The sequence below is a fragment of the Rhinoderma darwinii genome, chromosome 2 (assembly GCF_050947455.1).
Source record: "Rhinoderma darwinii isolate aRhiDar2 chromosome 2, aRhiDar2.hap1, whole genome shotgun sequence".
Lineage (NCBI taxonomy): Eukaryota > Metazoa > Chordata > Amphibia > Anura > Rhinodermatidae > Rhinoderma > Rhinoderma darwinii.
The window spans coordinates 15,912,894-15,935,312 of NC_134688.1; the positions used below are offsets into that span (position 1 = coordinate 15,912,894).

At 40.6% G+C, this 22,419-nt stretch overlaps 1 protein-coding gene across 1 annotated transcript in view; it reads right to left on the minus strand.

Moving 5' to 3' along the window:
* Positions 1-20,460, minus strand: part of RAB30 (RAB30, member RAS oncogene family) — an 88,695-nt gene extending 68,235 nt beyond the window's left edge. Inside the window, exon 1 of the mRNA XM_075851392.1 lies at positions 20,267-20,460. The gene's annotated coding sequence lies outside the window, so the exon portion shown is untranslated. The remainder of the gene's footprint in view (positions 1-20,266) is intronic.
* Positions 20,461-22,419: the final 1,959 nt, after the last annotated feature.

The window sequence follows — 22,419 nt, forward strand, 5'->3', positions numbered from 1 at the left end:
AATACAGCTCCTATATACAAGAATATACTACTATAAAACTGCCTCCTATATACAAGAATATAACTACTATAATACTGCTCCTATATACAAGAATATAACTACTATAATACTGCTCCTATATACAAGAATATAACTACTATAATACTGCTCCTATATACAAAAATATAACTACTATAATACTACTCCTATATACAAAAATATAACTACTATAATACTGCTCCTATATACAAGAATATAACTACTATAATACTGCTCCTATATACAAGAATATAACTACTATAATACTGCCCCCTATATACAAGAATATAACAACTACTATAATACTGCCCCCTATATACAAGAATATAACTACTATAATACTGCTCCTATATACAAGAATATAACTACTATAATACTGCCTCCTATATACAAGAATATAACAACTATAAAACTGCCCCTATGTACAAGAATATAACTACTATAATACTGCCCCCTATATACAAGAATATAACTACTATAATACAGCTCCTATATACAAGAATATAACTACTATAATACTGCCTCCTATATACAAGAATATAACAACTATAAAACTGCCTCCTATATACAAGAATATAACTACTATAATACTGCCTCCTATATACAAGAATATAACTACTATAATACTGCCCCTATGTACAAGAATATAACTACTATAATACTGCCCCCTATATACAAGACTATAACTTCTATAATACTGCCCCTATATACAGGAATATAACTACTATAATACTGCCCCTATATACAAGAATATAACTACTATAATACTGCTCCTATATACAAGAATATAACTACTATAATACTGCCCCTATATACAAGAATATAACTACTATAATACTGCTCCTATATACAAGAATGTAAGTAATATAATACTGCTCTTTATATACAAGAATATAACTACTATAATACTGCCCCTATATACAAGAATATAACTACTATAATACTGCCCCTATATACAAGAATATAACTACTATAATACTGCCCCCTATATACGAGAATATAACTACTATAATACTGTCTTCTATATACAAGAATATAACTACTATAATACTGCCCCTATATACAAGAACAGAACTACTATAATACTGCCCCTATATACAAGAATATATCTACTATAATACTGCTCCCTATATACAAGAATATAACTACTATAATACTGCCCCTATATACAAGAATATAACTACTATAATACTGCGCCTATATACAAGAATATAACTACTATAATACTGCCTCCTATATATACAAGAATATAACAACAATAAAACTGCCCCTATGTACAAGAATATAACTACTATAATACTGCCCCCTATATACAAGAATATAACTACTATAATACTGCCTCCTATATACAAGAATATAACTACTATAATACTGCCCCTATATACAAGAATATAACTACTATAACACTGCCCCTATATACAAGAATATAACTACTATAATACTGCTCCTATATACAAGAATGTAACTAATATAATACTGCTCTTTATATACAAGAATATAACTACTATAATACTGCCCCTATATACAAGAATATAACTACTATAATACTGCCCCTATATACAAGAATATAACTACTATAATACTGTCCCATATATACAAGAATATAACCACTATAATACTGTCCCCTATATACAAGAATATAACTACTATAATACTGCCCCTTATATACAAGAATATAACTACTATAATACTGCCCCCTATGTACAAGAATATAACTACTATAATACTGCTCCCTATATACAGGAATATAACTACTATAATACTGCCCCCTATATACAAGAATATAACTACTATAATACTGCCCCTATATACAAGAATATAACTACTATAATACTGCCTCCTATATACAAGAATATAACTACTATAATACTGCCCCCTATATACAGGAATATAACTACTATAATACTGCCCCCTATATACAAGAATATAGCTACTATAATACTTCCCCTATATACAAGATTATAACTACTATAATACTGCCCCTATATACAAGAATATAACTACTATAATACTGCCCCTATATACAAGAATATAACTACTATAATACTGCCCCTATATACAAGAATATAACTACTATAATACTGCCCCCTATATACAAGAATATAACTACTATAATACTGCCCCCTATATACAAGAATATAACTACTATAATACTGCCCCCTATGGAGAAAAATGAAACTGAACAGATAGGAGTATTGTTTAGTCTTATGAATACTGAGATGTGGGATATCATCATGGCAGAAAAATTTAACATCGCTGGACCCCATTTTCTGCCCACACTAGACAACAGTAGAAACTTGTATGGAGCAATCCCTCAGTATATATCACCCTTCTTTCCTCTTAGAATTTGGACATAGATTTCTGATCTTACATACTGGGATTCCCCTCCTTTTACTAGAAATATCATTGCCTTGACGAATCAGCCATTATGTTTTCTTGGAATGATGTGCGCACGGTTTCTAGGATACATTTTCCGTCCCTCCTCTTCCTTCTGTTCCATTATTATCACTGAGAAAGAACTCCGCAAAAAAAAAAACCTTCCTGCCAATAACTGCGCCCCACATGAGTCCGCCTGCCAAAGATGGATTTTGAATCTGGATTTATTATTCACAACCTTCTGAGGAAGATCTAATTAAGCAATTAGTCAGAGTAGTAACGATTAAGAGAATGGAGGAGGAGAGACACAAAGAACGCAGCAGGATTATCCTTTAGAAGGTGGAGGTTACTATCACCCCTAGTCACCTAGAGGATTTTAGGGCCTCGATTAAACTTTTTTTTTTTGGCTTGACTGGATATGACTCTAAAGCTTGGAGGAGATAATTAATTCTCTGTATTTTCAGATATTTCAACAATACGGACCATTCCAGAGAGAAAACCGGTAAACGCCAAATCCTTCCCAGCCAATTATCTGGGGGTATGACGGCTGTTTTCGAACGATTCGATCCAGACACTGATGCATATGACTTTGATACCTTCTCCAGCACAAAGGATTGGCCTATTTTGGATGGTGCCCTGTTTGGTGCCCTCTGTTGGCCCCAGCGGCCTCTCCAATATGGTATACTGTCATACAGTGCAAAAGTAACCATACCATACACTGCCTAGTTATAAAATGATACAGTATGGTATCCGAATAATAATGCCACATGTTGATAATAAATAATGATGGCTCAAGGATTTATATCTATTATATAGAAGTGTCATAAATCAGTGTATGATCAGGATCACAGCCACCTCCTGGCATAGTCCACCTGTCACTCCATCCCCTCCATGTGTTTTCTCACTTATCCAGGAAGCGGCTCCATTTATATTTAGAACATATGCTCCACCGGTTGTACTGCATGTAAACACATAAAGAGTCGATAAAATTTTATTATAACAATTCACAGAAGAAAAAGTCTTTACATAACTGGATCAGATGTTTACTACGCTACTGAAACACGGAAGCCTATCAAATGTACAGCACATGTTTACCTCTGTATACTAGTCTCAACATAGAATTTATCTATATATAATGTTGGGTCACTGTGTACATACATTACATTACTTATCCTGTACTGATCCTGAGTTACATCCTGTATTATACTCCAGAGCTGCACTCACTATTCAGCTGGTGGAGTCACTGTGTACATACATTACATTACTTATCCTGTACTGATCCTGAGTTACATCCTGTATTATACTCCAGAGCTGCACTCACTATTCTGCTGGTGGAGTCACTGTTTACATACATTACATTACTTATCCTGATCCTGAGTTACATCCTGTATTATACTCCAGAGTTGCACTCACTATTCTGCTGGTGGAGTCACTGTGTACATACATTACATTACTTATCCTGTACTGATCCTGAGTTACAGCTTAAATTATACTTTGGAGCTGCATTCACAATTCTACAGGCTTCATAGCTTAATTTCTTCCAGCAAACCCTGCTTGTTCAGTGTCTGCACAGAGCTTGTTTTGGTGATTTATATTGTAAAACGTTTTTATATTTACATCAGGCACCTTACAGTAATGTAAAGGAACAACTAACTAAAAGCCACCACATTTATTATAGGAGCTCAGCTAGGCTGTTAAGGGTGTGTCTAATAACAAGCTTGTTGACTTTTTCCAATTACAAACTGCAGAATTGTGAGTACAGCTCTGTCATATAATACAGGCTGCAACTTAGTATCAGTACAGTAATAATATAATAAGTTCTAGCATAGTAAATCTGGTTAATTCTTAATATAAATTTTATACGGCTGTACAAATATGTATGTGTAACGACCAGCAGGTTTGTGGACCCACTTAGGTATTCCGCCGGATTGGTGTAGGGCCACCTCTAAGGGCTTTGTCTAAGCAGCTTTCCTGAGCTTCCAATTTAACCCCTCTACAGGGATCTGGTCTTCGCTGCGGGAAGACTGCCGTGTCGTTACCTCTTGAGGTGGTCCCGGCGGAGTAGCTGCTGGCCATACAGAAACTAGGCAGACACAGGCATATGGTACCTGGGTGGTAGCAGAACACAGGTTGGCACCGGGTTACTGGAAGCATACTGGTGCCAGATTACTGGAAGCACACCGATGCGAGATTACTGGAAGCACACTGGTGCCAAATTACTTGAAGCACCCACAGGGTACAGGATACCAACAGATAACAGACTCAGGATACAGGATACCGATAGGATACGGAACCTTCGGCAGGAAAACACAAGGTTTGTCCAACTTTGCTCAGGCACTGGGGCAAGGAGCAGGCCCACTTATAAAGCCCTGAGTGGGCAGGGATATGCTGGGGATACTTTTACTGGTGCGCATGCTGGCCCTTTAAGAAACATCACGAATACAAGCACACGTCCTTTGGGCACAGTAAAGGAAAGGAGGCAGAGAGCAGAACGGGCCAGTGTCCCTGGGAAGGGAGACGCTGGTGAGGATGAACAGACCGCTGGCCGCCGGTAGGAGAGAGATGCCGGCGCTCATCGGCCACCGAAGCTACATTATGTATTGTGAGTGGAGCAATCATTTAAAACAGAAAATCGGATCTAAATGGTGGCCAGGTTAAAAAAAAAACTATATCAGAGTTGGGGTAAAACCTTAAAGTGAATGTCTACCATTGACCAATATTTATTTTCTGTTTAAGCTAAATTCTATTCAAAATTCTATGTGGATTAATTTCCTTCTATTTCTCTAGTGGTCAAACCTCAATTCAATGATAGTTGAATAATTAATTTCTGGCTGCCTTCAGTCACCACCAGGGGGAGCTTGGGAGCTTTTATATATAATTTATATACTGAACTCAATAATAACACTGTATGCACTAAGCTCCCCCTAGTGGTGGCTGCAGACAGAATTTAGACCTATGGCTATTCTGGGAATTTAGAGCTCTGTATAAGAAAAACAGAATAAATAAATATCACTTAAAAGTAAAGACTTGATGAGGGAACACGGTGAAGATACAGAGTTATTTCTTGTATTTTGTACCAGTAGAAGGGGAAGGAACTTAGGAAGTCTTTGTATGAGAAGAACGTTGCCTGTAGTCGCTGTTTATACAGTCCTGTAAATCAACAGTAATAGGAACATTTCCCTCCAACCCCCATCACTGACCCATGAAGTGGCGCAATGTACCACCCCAAGCAGAAACACACGTTCCTGAATTACATTCCCAGAAGCCTTGATAAGACTATTTCAGTCCTTCTACTGTATGAGCCTCAGGGGAAGACGAATAAACAGCCAGTTATCAATTATAACTCAATTCAATATTGTCTGACATAAGAGGCCACTTGCTCCTTGCCTTTGAGGACAACTTCAGTCACCAGTGACATTTATATCAGTAGGCTTGTAATCTTTCCTGAATTGCATGGTAAAGACGTCTTAAAAATTAGGTTTTACTTAATAGATTACTATGGATTAATAATAGAATATAAGACAATAACTACTATAATACTGCCCCCTATATACAAGAATATAACTACTATAATACTGCCCCTATATACAAGAATATAACTACTATAATACTGCCCCTATATACAAGAATATAACTACTATAATACTGCTCCTATATACAAGAATATAACTACTATAATACTGCCCCCTATATACAAGAAAATAACTACTATAATACTGCCCCTATATACAAGAATATAACTACTATAATACTGCTCCTATATACAAGAATATAACTACTATAATACTGCCCCCTATATACAAGAATATAACTACTATAATACTGCCCCTATATACAAGAATATAACTACCATAATACTGCCCCCTATATACAAGAATATAACTACTATAATACTGCCCCTATATACAAGAATATAACTACTATAATACTGCCCCCTATATACAAGAATATAACTACTATAATACTGCCCCTATATACAAGAATATAACTACCATAATACTGCCCCCTATATACAAGAATATAACTACTATAATACTGCCCCTATATACAAGAATATAACTACTATAATACTGCCCCTATATACAAGAATATAACTACTATAATACTGCTCCTATATACAAGAATATAACTACTATAATACTGCCCCCTATATACAAGAATATAACTACTATAATACTGCCCCTATATACAAGAATATAACTACTATAATACTGCTCCTATATACAAGAATATAACTACTATAATACTGCCCCCTATATACAAGAATATAACTACTATAATACTGCTTCTATATACAAGAATATAACTACTATAATACTGCTCCTATATACAAGAATATAACTACTATAATACTGCCCCCTATATACAAGAATATAACTACTATAATACTGCCTCCTATATACAAGAATATAACTACTATAATACTGCCTCTATATACAAGAATATAACTACTATAATACTGTCCCCTATATACAAGAATATAACTACTATAATACTGCTCCTATATACAAGAATATAACTACTATAATACTGCCCCCTATATACAAGAATATAACTACTATAATACTGCTCCTATATACAAGAATATAACTACTATAATACTGCCTCCTATATACAAGAATATAACTACTAGAATACTGCCCCTATATACAAGAATATAACTACTATAATACTGCCCCCATATACAAGAATATAATTACTATGATACTGCCGCTATATACAAGAATATAACTACTATAATACTGCCCCCTATATACAAGAATATAACTACTATAATACTGCCCTCTATATACAAGAATATAACTATTATAATACTGCCCCTATATACAAGAATATAACTACTATAATACTGCCCTCTATATACAAGAATATAACTACTATAATACTGCTCCTATATACAAGAATATAACTACTATAATATTGCTCCCCTATATACAAGAATATAACCACTATAATACTGCCCCCTATATACAAGAATATAACTACTATAATACTGCCCCCTATATACAAGAATATAACGACTATAATACTGGCCCTATATACAAGAATATAACTACTATAATACTGCCACTATATACAAGAATATAACTACTATAATACTGCCCCTATATACAAGAATATAACTACTATAGTACTGCCCCCTATATACAAGAATATAACTACTATAATACTGCCCCTATATACAAGAATATAACTACTATAATACTGCCCCCTATGTACAAGAATGTATTTACTATAATACTGCCCCCTATATACAAGAATATAACTACCATAGTACCGCCCCCTATATACAAGAATGTATTTACTATAATACTGCCCCTATATACAAGAATATAACTAATATAATACTGCCCCTATATACAAGAATATAACTACTATAATACTGCCCTCTATATACAAGAATATAACTACTATAATACTGCCCTCTATATACAAGAATATAACTACTATAATACTGCTCCTATATACAAGAATATAACTACTATAATACTGCCCCCTATATACAAGAATATAACTCCTATAATACTGCCTCCTAGATACAAGAATATAACTACTATAAAACGGCCCCTATATACAAGAATATAACTACTATAATACTGCCCCTATATACAAGAATATAACTACTATAATACTGCCACTATATACAAGAATATAACTACTATAATACTGCCCCCTATATGCAAGAATATAACTACTATAATACTGCCCCTATATACAAGAATATAACTACTATAATACTGCTCCCTATATACAAGAATATAACTACTATAATACTGCTCCCTATATACAAGAATATAACTACTATAATACTGCCCCTATATACAAGAATATAAACTACTATAATACTGCCACTATATACAAGAATATAACTACTATAATACTGCCCCCTATATGCAAGAATATAAATACTATAATACTGCCCCTATATACAAGAATATAACTACTATAATACTGCCCCTATATACAAGAATATAACTACTATAATACTGCTCCCTATATACAAGAATATAACTACTATAATACTGCCCCTATATACAAGAATATAACTACTATAATACTGCCCCTATATACAAGAATATAACTACTATAATACTGCCTCCTATATACAAGAATATAACTACTATAATACTGCCCCTATATACAAGAATATAACTACTATAATACTGCCCCCTATATACAAGAATATAACTACTATAATACTGCCTCCTATATACAAGAATATAACTACTATAATACTGCCCCCTATGTACAAGAATAACTACTGCATGACTACTGCTAGAACTCATGAGCCCTTTTGTGACTGGATGGACCCCATTATTACATCAGAAACTGGATTACACAGAGGATCCTTGAGTTAGAGGACCAGTCCAACTGTGTCTGACTACAACTAGACCTCATGGACCCTGTTGTGGTTGGACAGGCCCCATTATCACATCAGAGCCTGGGCTCCCTAGAGGATCCTTAGGGCTTCTGGAGGGCCAGTCTACCCAAGTACAACTATAGCTGGACCTTTTGTGGCTGGACAGGCCTCATTATCACATCAGAACTTGGGCTCCCCAGAGGATCCTTGGGTCAGAGGGCCAGTCCAACTGTGTATGACTACTACCAGACCTCATGGGCCCTATTGTTGCTGGACAGGCCCTAATATAACGTCAAAACCTGGGCTCCCTAGAGGATCCTTGAGCCTTCTAGAGGGCCAGTCCAACCGTGTACCAATACCCCTGGACCTCATGGGATCTGTTGTGGTTGGACAAACCCCATAATTGCATCAGAATCTGGGCCCATAGGAGCATCCTTGGGTCCCCTGGTTTCCCCCCATGCAACATCAATGTGAGGACTGAAGGTAAAGCTGTCTATACCTGACCCGATATGAAGAAAATTATTCATATTCCCCAGGATGGATCTGAGGCCTTTTTAGAAATCACAGAGCGCTCTTCAAAGCCTATAGTCAGTGCCGTGCGTCCTGCAGAGCTTTAAAACGCGTCTACATCACATTATATCGCTTAATTATACATAAAACGCAGGCAGGTTACATCGCAAACTGGCGGGACGCAACAAGCTCAGCTACGGCTTCTTACATCACATCTCTTAGATCCGTGCTGTCATCTGCTCAACTTCATAAATCTGACACTGCAAAGTACAAGACATCTGACAAATAACAAAGCGGTTCTAACGGAAAAACTCAGAAGATTACTGTCTAGCTGATCGGAACATATTGCTGTGTGTGACACGCGTTTCATGCCTTTTTGGTCCGCCATGTTTACATGCTGGTTGTTTTTTTTTTCGTTTTTTTCAGTGGAGATGGTTTTATGTTGTCAGATCTCTCGTCTGCATTGGAGCAGAGCCTGGTCACAGTTTACATCCCTAATATACAATGTATTGATGCTGTCACATGGGCACTTCCACCCAATGCCTTCAGATTCTCTTGCTACACTGCAGGCAGGGTTGCCAGGTGTGCGGGTCACCTGCCAAATTTTACTGTTGCTCTTTTTTCAGCCTAGTGGGTTTTCATCTTATCATCCCACCGAAACCTAATTCGGCAGGTTGTCACTATATCTGGCGGCACTGATGCTGTCACTGCTTTTGGCAACACTGGTTGTCATATCTGGGGGCTCTGTAGCTGTCACTTTATCTGGGGGCACTGTGGCTATCACGCTATTTGAGGACAGTGGCTGTCATTATCTGGGGGCACTGCGGCTGTCACTATATCTAGGGGCACTGTGGCGGTCACTATTTGAGGACACTGGTTGTCACTATGTTTGGGGGCACTGTAGCTGTCACTATATCTGGGGGCACTGCGACTGTCACTAAATCTGGGGGCATTGTGGCTGTCAATACTTGAGGACACTGGCTGTCTATATTGGGGGCACTGCGGCAGTCACTAGATCTGGGTGCACTGCTGCTGTCACTGTATTTGAGGACACTGGCTATCATTATCTGGGGTACTGCAGCTGCCATTATATCTCGGTGCACTATGGCTATCACAATATTTAAGGACACTGGCTGTAAGTACATCAGGGGCACTGCGGCAGTCACTATATTGGGGGCACTGCAGCTGTCACTATATCTGGGTGCACTTTAGATGTCTCTGTATTTGAGGACACTGGCTGTCATATCTGGGGGACTGCAGCTTTCACTATATCTGGGTGCTCTGTGGCTGTCACAATATTTAAAGACACTGGCTGTCACTATATTAGGGGCACTGCAGCTGTCACTATATTTAGGTGCACTGCGGTTGTCACTGTACTTGAGGACACTGGCTGTCATATCTGGGGACACTGCGGCTGTCACTGTATTTGAGGACACTGGCTGTCATTATCTGGGACACTGCATCTCTGGGTGCACTGTGGCTGTCACTGTATTTTCGGACACTGGCTGTCACTATATTGGGGGTACTGCGGCTGTCACTATATCTGGGTGCACTTCAGCTGTCACTATATCTGCGTGCACTGTGGCTGTCACAATATTTGAGGACACTGACTGTCACTATATTGGGGGCACTGCGGCTGTCACTATATCTGGGTTCACTTCAGCTGTCACTATATCTGGGTGCACTGTGGCTGTCACAATATTTGAGGACACTGACTGCTATTATGTGGAGCACTGCAGCTGTTACTATATCTGGGGGCACTGCGACTGTCCCTTTATTTTAGCAAAGTGGCTGTCACAGCTTTCCCATATATAGTGGGTGATCTCACCCTCCTCGAAGACACTAAGCAAATCCCACGGAAACAAAAGGCAAGAGAATTAAAGATTCTTGACAGAACATTGTCTTATTGTGTTCTGACGTTTGGCCTAGTGGAACTTTGGGGGTCCGGGTTCTGCACACCCTAAATTGCCGCAGTATGAGGGCGATGTGAAATGGGTTTACTTGTGTCCTAAGGTTAGGCTACGTTTACCATAGTGTTTTTGACATGATTTTGTCTTCTGATGTCATCTCTTCTACTGAACAAGCTCTCTAAGCAGTGGCGTGAATAGAAAAGAGGGGACCCCATAGTAAAGATCAAAATGGGCCTCCAATTATAGTATCAGGTTTTGCAACTCAGGACACAAGGGCCTGGTGTTTATTTTCCCCTTTATGCCCTCTCATTTGGACCAAATCTCCACTCCCTTGCCACCACATAGCAAAGGTAATGGGACCAACTAATGCTTGGCCCGTCTATCCAAGGGCCCCATGCAACTGTATGGTCTGCATTAATGGTATGTACACCCTTGTCTCTGAGGGCTCATGCACACAACCGTTTCGTTTTTCGCACCACAAAATACAGATCCTAGTGATTGTATTTAGGATTCTATCCGTGTGTCACCCGTGTTTTACGATCCGAGGAAATTGTCACTATTCTTGTCCCAACCCACTGGATCCATAGCATACAGACCGCAAATGGATGTCTTCCGTATGCTGTCCGTATTTTTTGCAGACCAATAGACTAGAAGTAGCGAGACTGACCACAAATACGGTCAAGACTAGGACCTGTCCTATGATTTGCGGAAACGACACATGGATCCGCATAAAATACGGATGTGTGCATGGCCCTATAGAAATGAATGGTTCAGTATGCTATCCGCAAAAACGGATAGGATACTGAAGAAAAATATGATTGCGTGCATGAGCCCTAAGCCAGTGACCCCAGTGTTCCCTCCATGTCTAAGCAGGCAGAAGGACAGCTTAATCAGATCTACTCCCCGAGGACCTCAACCATACCTCTAAACAGTCCCGCATCTAGCGGGACAGTACCGGATTCCAAGCGGTGTCCCGCTATCCCGGGTGGCCGTCAGCTCGCTGCTCCGCGATTCACTATGTTACGCCTGCCGTGAGCAGCTTGGCACAGACAGGCACAATGCAGTCGCGCCAGTTGCACCGAGCCACACAGAGCACAGCCCGGAGGAGACCTGCAGAGGCATCTCCTCCAATCTTTGTGAGAACTGGGTTGGGTGATCATTTATTTTATTATATTTTATTATTATAATGCACTATGGAGCATTATACTGTGTGGGGGCAGCTATAGGGGCATTATATTGGGTGGGGGCAGCTATTCGGGCATTATACTGTGACCTGTGCAACTATGGTCGCATTATACTGTGTGAGAGGCACTATGGGGCATTATACTGTAGGGGGGGCACTATGGGGCATTATACAGTGTGGGGAGCACAATGGGGCATTATACTGTGTTGGGGCACTATGGGGGCATTATACTGTGTGGCAAGCACTATAAGGCATTATACTCTATGGGGGCATTATACCATGTGGAGGTCACTGTGGGGGCATTATACTGTGTGGGGGCACTATGGGGGATTATATTATGCGTGGGGTCTCTATGGGGGCATTATATTGTGTGCGGGCACTATGGGGCATTATACTGTAGGAGGGGGCAGCTATGGGGGTACTATGGGAGCATGATACTGTGTGAGCTGAACTGGGTGTGTATGGACGTGGATTGGGCGGGGTTAGAGGTGTGGCATAACGGAAAAAATAGTTTACCGCCGCATCAGTTGTCCCTCTTTACAATACTTCAAAGTTGGGAGGTAGGCTCAACTAACATCTCATATCACAGCTTCCCAGACCTCTGTGAGTGTGAGATGGATAAGGCCCCATGCACGCGGCTGTGCCCGTAATCACGGCCCATAATTGCAGGCACTGGCGCTGCGGACAGCCACGCGCATTTTCGGCCCGTGCTCCCATACAAAGTATGGGAGCACGGTCCGTAAAAAGAAAAAGATAGGACATGTCCTATCTTTTGCGGCGGCTTTCTACGGCCTGGACACCTTCCCGTAAATAAACGGGAAGGTGTCCGTGGACAATAGAAGTAAATGGGTCAGTAATGGCGGACCGTGTTTACGGACGGTTTTTACGGTCGTGTGCATGGGGCCTAAAGAAGGATTTTGGAATTTACTTCTTTTTCAGCAATCTTTAAGTAAAGCAGATTTTGGTTTTCTTGGCTTCAGGACACGGGTTCGACACCTCACGTGTCATCTTCTCCTTCGGTTTACCACAAGTTTCCTGAGGTCGGATTATTGTCGTCTGCGTTTTGCCACTAAAACATCCACTAATCAGAACTTTGCTGAGGAGTTTCCTGAGGATCTACAATTAGAAAGCAGGAAACAGTTTGGACGGGAACTTTACATTACTTAGGTCATGTGACCGGCGTCTCAAGTAAACTCATAATATGTAACTGCTCGTCTTGAATGAAATTTGACTATAATTGCCACCCTGACCCCATGTCTTATGCGACGCTTCTGCTTTCCCTCCACTGGTTTTGGTGAGAAAGAATAATCCGATTTTTCTCGTTTTTTCCCCTCACAGGATACAATAGATCCAGCAATGCATTCAATGTGTAAAACCTAAAAGGGGGAGTCACAAAAAGGGGGAGGAGATAGCAGGGTCTATGCATTTTTATGACCTTGTGACAGAAATATAACTCTATAGATGTTAAAAATGGCTGCTGTAATTTCGATATTTTGTTATGGGCATAACTGGCTGACGCACGAAGAAAACAGCTCACAGTGATAGAGCAAGAAGTGCTCTCTGCACAGTAGGGGTATGTTCACACGGTTACCAAAATACGTCTGAAAATACGGAGCTGTTTAAGGGAAAACACAGCCGTTTTTTAAGCTAACTCACGTTTTTCGTGGCGTTTTTTGAGCTGTTTTTCTATAGAATCAATGAAAAACGGCTCAAGAAGTGACATGCACTTCTTTTTCGTAGGCGTCAGAACAAAACGCCGTATTTCCCATTGAAATCAATTGGCAGATGTTTGGAGGCGTTCTGCTTCAGATTTTTCGGCTATTTTTGGCCCAAAAAATGGCCGAAAATAAGCCATGTGAATGGCTTAAGGGGTTTAACAACTCCTTCCCTAAATGAGGATTGACCAGCAATCAGCTGATCGCTACTAGCTGTTATTTCCTGAGGAGCTTGCAGGTGGCTGCACATTTTTCCTGCAGCGGCCACTGCAGGAGGAATGTGGTATTACATCCAGTCTATTCAAATGCACAGGCAACCATATATTACATAGTCATACCACGTCTTCCAAAGCGTGAGCCGATCTTTGCAGCGGCTTTACACTCTTGCTTATAGAGGGGGGGGGTCCTCAGGACCATATGGCTTAATAGGGCATATGGACAGGGGTTGTCTTAAAGGGATGACCCTTTCAAGTTATATTTTTTGATCACTTGTATACGGTAAGTGCATTTTCCTGCCTGACGCTGAATATACCAGATTAACATAGTTTTTTCTGTCCACGACGCAACAGAATGAATATAAAAATGAACTTTCTTGCTGTATCTCTTACATTCATGAACGTTATATACAGGGAGGTGCCGCACGTTTCTAGATCCTGAGTGTCCCCCACATGTCTTGGCAAGAAATCCTGTTTATAATAACATTATCTTGTGATTTGCTGAAAGCCGTTACATTAAAATTCCTCCAAGACTATATTACGATATTAAACAGTGGGGGGGAGGGGGGCAACTATTTTAGTAACCGAGCTAATTCCGACACTTTGGTATGAGGAGTTATCCCGTTCTTTAAAACTGACGGCCTATCTATTCGCCAAAGCGACGTGGCCCTTTCAAACTGCTAAACGGTAGGGGTACCAAACGTCAGACCCCCGCCGATCTAATATCCTATCCTAAGGATAAGGCATCATTTTTAAAGAGACAGAAACCCCCTTTAGGGTAGGAACACACACGGCGTAAACACTGCGGAGTTTCCGGATTAATTGCAATCCGCAGCGTATTACAGTAGCAGCAATGTGGGTGAGATTTTAATAAATCTCGTCCCCGCACTGCGGAAAAAGTCAGCCGAAAAAAACGCACATAAATTGACCTGCGGTGCGGTTACTTCAACAGCAGCATGTCAATTAATGTTGCGTAATCGCAGCTTTTCTGTTGCGAGTTTTCCCATTGAAGTCAATAAGGTGCTTACAACCGCAACAAAGTGGTCTGTGTTGCGACATTTGCGGCGGAATCACAGCGATTCCGCCGCAAAAATCGGAAGTAAGAAAAAAAATTTTTATACTTACCCAGAGTTCCCTGAGGCCTCCTGGGTCACATGGCCTGCAACATCATCCCAGGAGGCCGGACTGCGAGCAGAGAAGAGGGAGGGGATGAGTATGAACTTTTTTTTTTTTTTCCGGCGCTGCTTTACGTAGCGGAAATTCAACCACAATGTAGTGCGATTTTTTTTGGACCGCATTCCCTGCGGTGTTCAGGGCGGATATGCTGCGCAGCTTGCCGCACCGTATCCGCCCTAAACACGCCGTATGTGTTCGTACCCTTAAAGTTGTCACTTTTTTCAAAATGACTGCTTGCTGTCAGTGAACGTAAACCATCTTGCTTAAATCCTGGGGGTTAAAACAGATACGAATTTAATATTACACAAAGATGAGTGTTCGTTACAATGGATCAGTGTAGAAAATGTGATCCGACAGCAGCAGCACAAGATCATTTTCTACAATGTATTATATCAGCCTGAAATCCAGGCTGTTTAGCTGACAGAAGGTTTCCTAGACTAGATATAACTGGAACAAACCCTCAGCAGTGAGAAGTATTCCAATGACTTAAAAAAAATTCTAACAGCATTGTGGTTTTTTTTTGCGATTGGCGCAAGGTCGCTTGGGATTTTTGTTTTCTATAGGAGGGTCTTGTTGTCAGGACCCCCTATAATCAACTGGGTCCCCTGCTGCTGGCAAGTCCACAATTCCCCTATGCCATGGACTGAAATGAAGCATTATCTGGGTTCCATTAAAATCCATGGGCTGTCCATGTTATGTCCCGCGGGCCGGATCCTCCAGACTGCACAGAATAGCTTACGCCTGCGCACTCTCGTACACAATAGAGGCGGCCATTTTAAAGGAGAACACAACTGACTTGCATGGAGTGGAGACAAAAAGTGGAGGTTTTACCAATGGCAACCAATCAGATCCCGGCTTTAATTGTTGCCATGCAGATTAGAAAATGAAAGCAGTGATCTGATTGGTTTATCTATATTGATTGTACTCATGAGGCCTGGTGTCTGAACAGTCATACTTCACAATAGTCACAATTTTTGCAGGACTGTCTAGGAAACCGGGCTACGAAAGGGGCGGGGTTTGTTTCAATTTGCATTAAAGGGGATTTTCCTTGGCAATTTTGGGGGTGTTCAAGGATGGAACGGGGCAGGGCTTAATATTTCAATTGTGCCACTGCTTCCTCATCAAATGGACAATCTTTTTTAATGTGAATATTATTATTCTCCATTCATATACATAGTTCTGCTTGTCGCCCTTGGAAACAGACAGCAGCTTAGCTCCACCCCTGTCAGACATGTGACCTAGCAGCTGAGCTCTGACTGTATAACTGTCACCTGAGCTCCCACTTTGCACCGCTCCGGCAGATTCTGAATTTAGCTTTAGATGTGAATAGAGCAGAAAATATCACGCATCACACACACAAGTAGCCAGTCCTATACAGATCCTGCAATTTCTGTGGAATGTGACTTTCGGGGGGACTACAAGGTTTATTAAAATAAAGACCTCCCACCATATGTCCGGGGACAGGATGATTAATCAACAACAGATCCTCCAGGGGGTTAATTGGTTGCAGATTTTGTGGGCCGTCTACGGAAAAATTCCAAATACTGACAAATATGTGACTCTGTTCACTCAAGAATAGGCACCAAAACCATCATGCAAACATCTCGTACAGCCAAGAATCAATAGCTGCCGGATTATCAAATATTCTGGATTATTGAATGGTCATAGAAGCGTTTATACAACTCACTTATCCTGGTAGAAAACCTCCAGCACAAATTTCGAGGAACTTTCTCATTGGTTCTCTGCCCCTAGTCTTGTGAAATTCAACATTATATTGCCCTTAAGTGCCGGATTAGCAGATTTTCTGGATTAGCGGATACAGGGGTTAAGAGGAGCTGTCACCACACTATGCTCTACTATTTAAGGTCAGCATTGTATGGGGACATATGTATATTACGCTATGGGTCCCCCCATTACTGCTATTACCATGGGCGTAGCAGTCACACCTGGGGCCTGAGGGGCCTAATAACCAGTCTTGTTAATAGCAAATGGTAGGTGGTGGACCCTGGTCTAGATTTTGCATCGGAGCCCAGGAGTTTTATGTTACTCCTCCGGCTACCTCAGTCCATGTTCCAGATCGCAAAAGGGAAGAAAAATTGAATTATACTTGACATTAGGTCTCATAACTTTTTATTGTATGGCGTATAAGAGCTATTTATTACAAACAGGCCACTTTTAAGCTACTAGGTCACATTTCTGACAGCAGGGCGGAGCCTAACTGTTGTCTGTTTCCAAGGACAACCAGCTGAACTTTGAAATAAACTCTGAATATAAATGGAGAAGACAACCTGAAATAACTCAAAATCGGCTCGAAAACAATAAAGCAAAGTATTTGTAAAGTTACTCAACTTTTTGTGTAGATTTGAAGTGTGAAAATTGTAAAGTGGAATTTGGCTTTTAGAGAGGTCACATTCAGTAAATTCAGTCTGCTAATAAGGAAAGCATATGTTGCTGATGAAGGCTGTGTGCCCCTCACTCCATATAGGATTTCATTATGGTCACTACATAGACCATCACAAGGAAATACATCAAGTTCAAGCACAACCGAATAGGTCAGATGCAGCAGAGAGGAGTTTGTAATTTAACTTCGAATGAGCATGATATCACTGTGTAATCTGTGGTTTTACATAGGACTGCAAGTAAACCTACTATATTACCTCAACTCAGAGTTGTCACAGCTCAGAAATCATGCAGCTACAAATTAAACTCTGCTACATATATTTCGGTGCAATTATTATTATCAATATGTGGACTATTATGTGGACTCCTGGAACCATAAGAACCGCAGCACAGAACGTCCTGTCTACTGTTCGGGCCTTCTGGCTAGTTTATGTCTTATTCCAGAATATAAAAAAAGGATTCAAACTATTCAATGCAAACTCGGATAAAAATAAAATTCAGACCTCAGGGGCCACTGCTGTAGCGGAGGGGAGGGGGGGGGGGGTGGAAGGTAAAGTTTGTTTATCTTCCCGCATCTGCATGAAAACACAATGGATGCATAGAGATCACTTTGCAGAGTTTCCTGAATCCTATATAGATGTAGCAGAGCTGAATTTGCTACTAAACTGACTTTGACACGGTTGGTTATGTTAATGCAGAAAGTTTACCTGTATCCTATGTAAAATCGCTATGAGCTGTGCCAAACAGCAATCTCAGCTCAACTACGTCCGTATGTAAACACATGTGTCCACAACCCCTGCAGCTGTGGCCCCTGAGATCAGCTCTGAAAGTCAGAAGAGTTTAGTCTGAGCACATATGTTGAAGGTGGAATGCCCCTTTAAGTCAAAAGCACTGGGAACCCTGAAGACCGATACAGAGTGTTTATAGCGGAATATTTCTTAAAGGGGTTGTCTCGTCAAAGTGGAACCGCCGTGGGGCCCCCTGCAGCCCCGAAATTGCCTCGACCTTACTCATTCTTGTAATTTTTGTAGGTCCCAGTCAGTAGGTCATTTGTTAAGAGTGGAATACCCCTTTAAGCCATTGAGAAGTCAGAAGACCAAAACTAAAGGCAGGGCATTGTAGAGAAAGAGTCACCAGGAGTCACAATAATAGTGAAAATAATAATAATATTTATAATACCATAAAAGATAATAATGAGCCAAAATAGTAGAACTGATAATAACATACATCACCAGTCAAAATAATAATACATTTTTAAATAATAATAATAATAATTTAGAAAGAGTAAACAAATATAATGAAAATTCAAAAAATAAAAAATAATCGTAACAATAATAATGATAATCAAAGAGTAAAATAATGAAAATGTAGAAAATAATGAATAAAAGAATCAAAACAATAATAATGACAATAATGAAAAATTTTGAGTAGAAAAATAGTCGACAAAATAATAATAATAATAATATTTTTAAAATAACACGTAAAAATATAAAATGCTAATGAGTGAAAAAATTATCATAATCAAAAAATAAAAAGAATTACACTAATAATAATAATAATGAGCCCAAATCCTAAATGATAATAATAATAATAATGATGATATTTATAGTAATAACAGTAAAAATAAGTCATAATACCCATAGTAAATAATAGGAATATGCCTCTGTTCACATCAGCGTTATTGCCAGTCTGTCAAGATTTCTGGTATGGAATAACGCAGTCTGCAGTACCAAAAATATCGGAGCCCATTGGGGTCCATCAGCATTGGGGGTATTCAAAAACGTATCCGTCATCCCGATCATGGCTCCATCATAAACGGAAGCCATGGCGCTAATGTGAACAGAACCCCACTAGTCAATGTAACAACATTTTCCACTACCACTATACATGCGGCTCAGTGACTGGCCTAGAGGAGTCCGTGTGTGGAGAGTAGAGTCCCCCTTTAATTCCAATACAAGAAATGACGCCAGTCTATCATTTACCACATACAGCCCCGTAACATAATTCCGCCAACCTCTATAAACTGAACTATTCTGTATTAACTCCATGACATGTGAAATGCCGCCTAGTAGTAAGTAAGTACACCCCCTGGCCATAGCAGCGGGTGCCACAGAGCTGCCTATTGCTACACCAATAATATGACAGCCTTAAGGATGTCCAGATGCTGATCTCCTCCTGCCTGGCGGGGATCCTGCAGCCAAATATTTCTCCGCCAGGCAAAGGGAAAAGCAGCGATACCCCTTTAATGACCAAGCAGAGGCGGGCACAGCATTGCAGAGAGCAGCAGCTGGCTCATGGAAGTTGCCAGGCATCTCGCTGTCCAGAATGACAAGCCTGGCAAGGGCAACTTAGCAGCATCATTGCATGCGAAATGCTGCAAGACAAAGCCATGCAGGACTCACCTTGAGTGGGATGCATACACCACGAGAAGAATAGGGCGTAAAGATGGGATCAGCAGGTCATGGGGTGACAAGTAGGGTCCTGCTTAAAGGGACAATGCTGTATTGTCAATGCAGTGCAAGTCTTGTCCTCTGCTCCATGCACAATGAATGCACTGGAGTTCTCTCTCTCTCTGCTGTCTTGTAATGACATCATTCCTCAGGACCACAGGCCAATCAATGTGCTTAGGGAGAAGCCAGCAGCAAAGGATTGTGGGAGGTGTAGTTCTGCTTGCTGGAATTCCTAGTCTCACATATTGGGAGGTGGCTACTAAAGGACTACAGGTCCCAGGGGAGGCGACGGAGGCTGCGCTAGGCATCCTGACAGCAGGAGGAGGCACGGAGCTTTGGAACTGGGAGGGAGAGAGCGGATTCAATGGAAAAGCTGAGAAGTTTCCTGGTACAGAAGAGTGCGGAGAAGAGAAAGAGAATCAAAGAATGCGTCGACTCAATTCGTAAGTCATGAACATGTCCTCTAAGAAAAAAAAATACAAAATAATGAAATAGTCGGGAAATATAAGACATTGAATTGTTCCGTAAAAATTATATTTCGTCGGTTTATCTGTATCTGGGAAAGCTGGGTGACAAGCGGTATGGCTGCCATTACAGATTCTACATCTTTTATAGAATTGGTGATAGAGGAAACACGTAACCAGACAGATTTGCCATTCTTAGGGTAAGTTTACACTTGACGGAGGAGCTGCGGTTTTTCCGCAACGGATTTCATTTGCAGGCTATTACGTAGCAGCGAAGTGGATGAGATTTAAACAATCTTATCCAGACGCTGCGGAAAAATTCCACTGAGAAAACGTTCATAAATTGACCGGCGGCGCAGGTTTTTAATCCGCAGTATGTCAATTTATGCTGCGGTATTGCTGTACTTTTGTTGCAGGTTTTCCCCATTGAATTCAATGGGGAGGTAAAAGCCGCAACGAATAGCAAATGTCACGATATTTGTGTCGGAAAAGCTGCCATTTCGCCGCAAAAAACGCAAATCAGAAAAACAACAACTTTTTAAATAAATTTAATTAAAAAGTCTATACGTAACCCCCTGGTGCTGCCATAGCGACACGTTCCTCCGTTCTCCAGGCCTTCTGGGATGATTTTTTCAAACGGTTTTCCGCAGCGGAGATTCTGGCCAAAAATCTGCACTATAATTAGGTGCGTTCTTTCAACCGAAATTCTCTACGGGTTCTAGGTTGGATTCGCCCTGTGTGAACATACCCTTACGGGGCAATAAGCCACTGCAGTGGCCACTTATGGATTAAACCACACCCACTTGTGGTCACCAATAGCGCCACGATTATATGGACAGTGACTCCAGGAGCGGAATCCCTGGCCACAGCATCGGCAACGCTCTGGCCTGTAGGAGCCACTGAGGTCATTGTCCATATATGGACAGTGACGTTTAGGGATTTTCCAAGACAGGAGTCCCGCGCCAGAGAACTTGCGCTGCTCTGGCCCGGGACTCCATAGCTGAATGCTGGAGCAGGGAGCTGATGGTTCCCTGCTTAAACATTGGATTCAAATGTATCTAGAATCCGGGACTGTCCCGCTGGATCCGGGACGGTTGGCAGGTATTCTATAGGGGGTACAGATTTTGAGCCCTGGGGCCTAAGGGGCCAAAAAGGTTCCTCTGCCTTATATGAGAAGAATAAATTACATGTGATAGTCGAGGGGCCATGTAATAGATTTTGCACTGGGGCCCAAGATCTTCAAGTTTTGCCCCAGATTTCTTGAGTAGTTCTCCAAAAATTCTATTCAGTAGTTTTTTAGTTCTATCTGTTTATGGGAAAGCTGGGTGATAATCACTGGCTATACTAGGAGAGGGAATTTGCCTTTCAGGCTGGGAAAGTTCTGAAAGGAAGTCCTGTGGGTGCTATAATGGTAGCCATATAATCCAGCTTTCCTGGAGTCAGCACCAGAGAGCAGTAAAATTCTTGAACTTTCTTTGATGCAGAATTGTTGCCTGCAGCACATGAATGTGAGGAAGACATCCAGATCTCCACCAGAGCACTGAGACCCAGATACGCCACCTATTGGCCGGTATTACTAACGGCAGAAGTATAGAAGTATTATGTTGCACCATATTGAAGTATTATGTTGCACTGTATAGA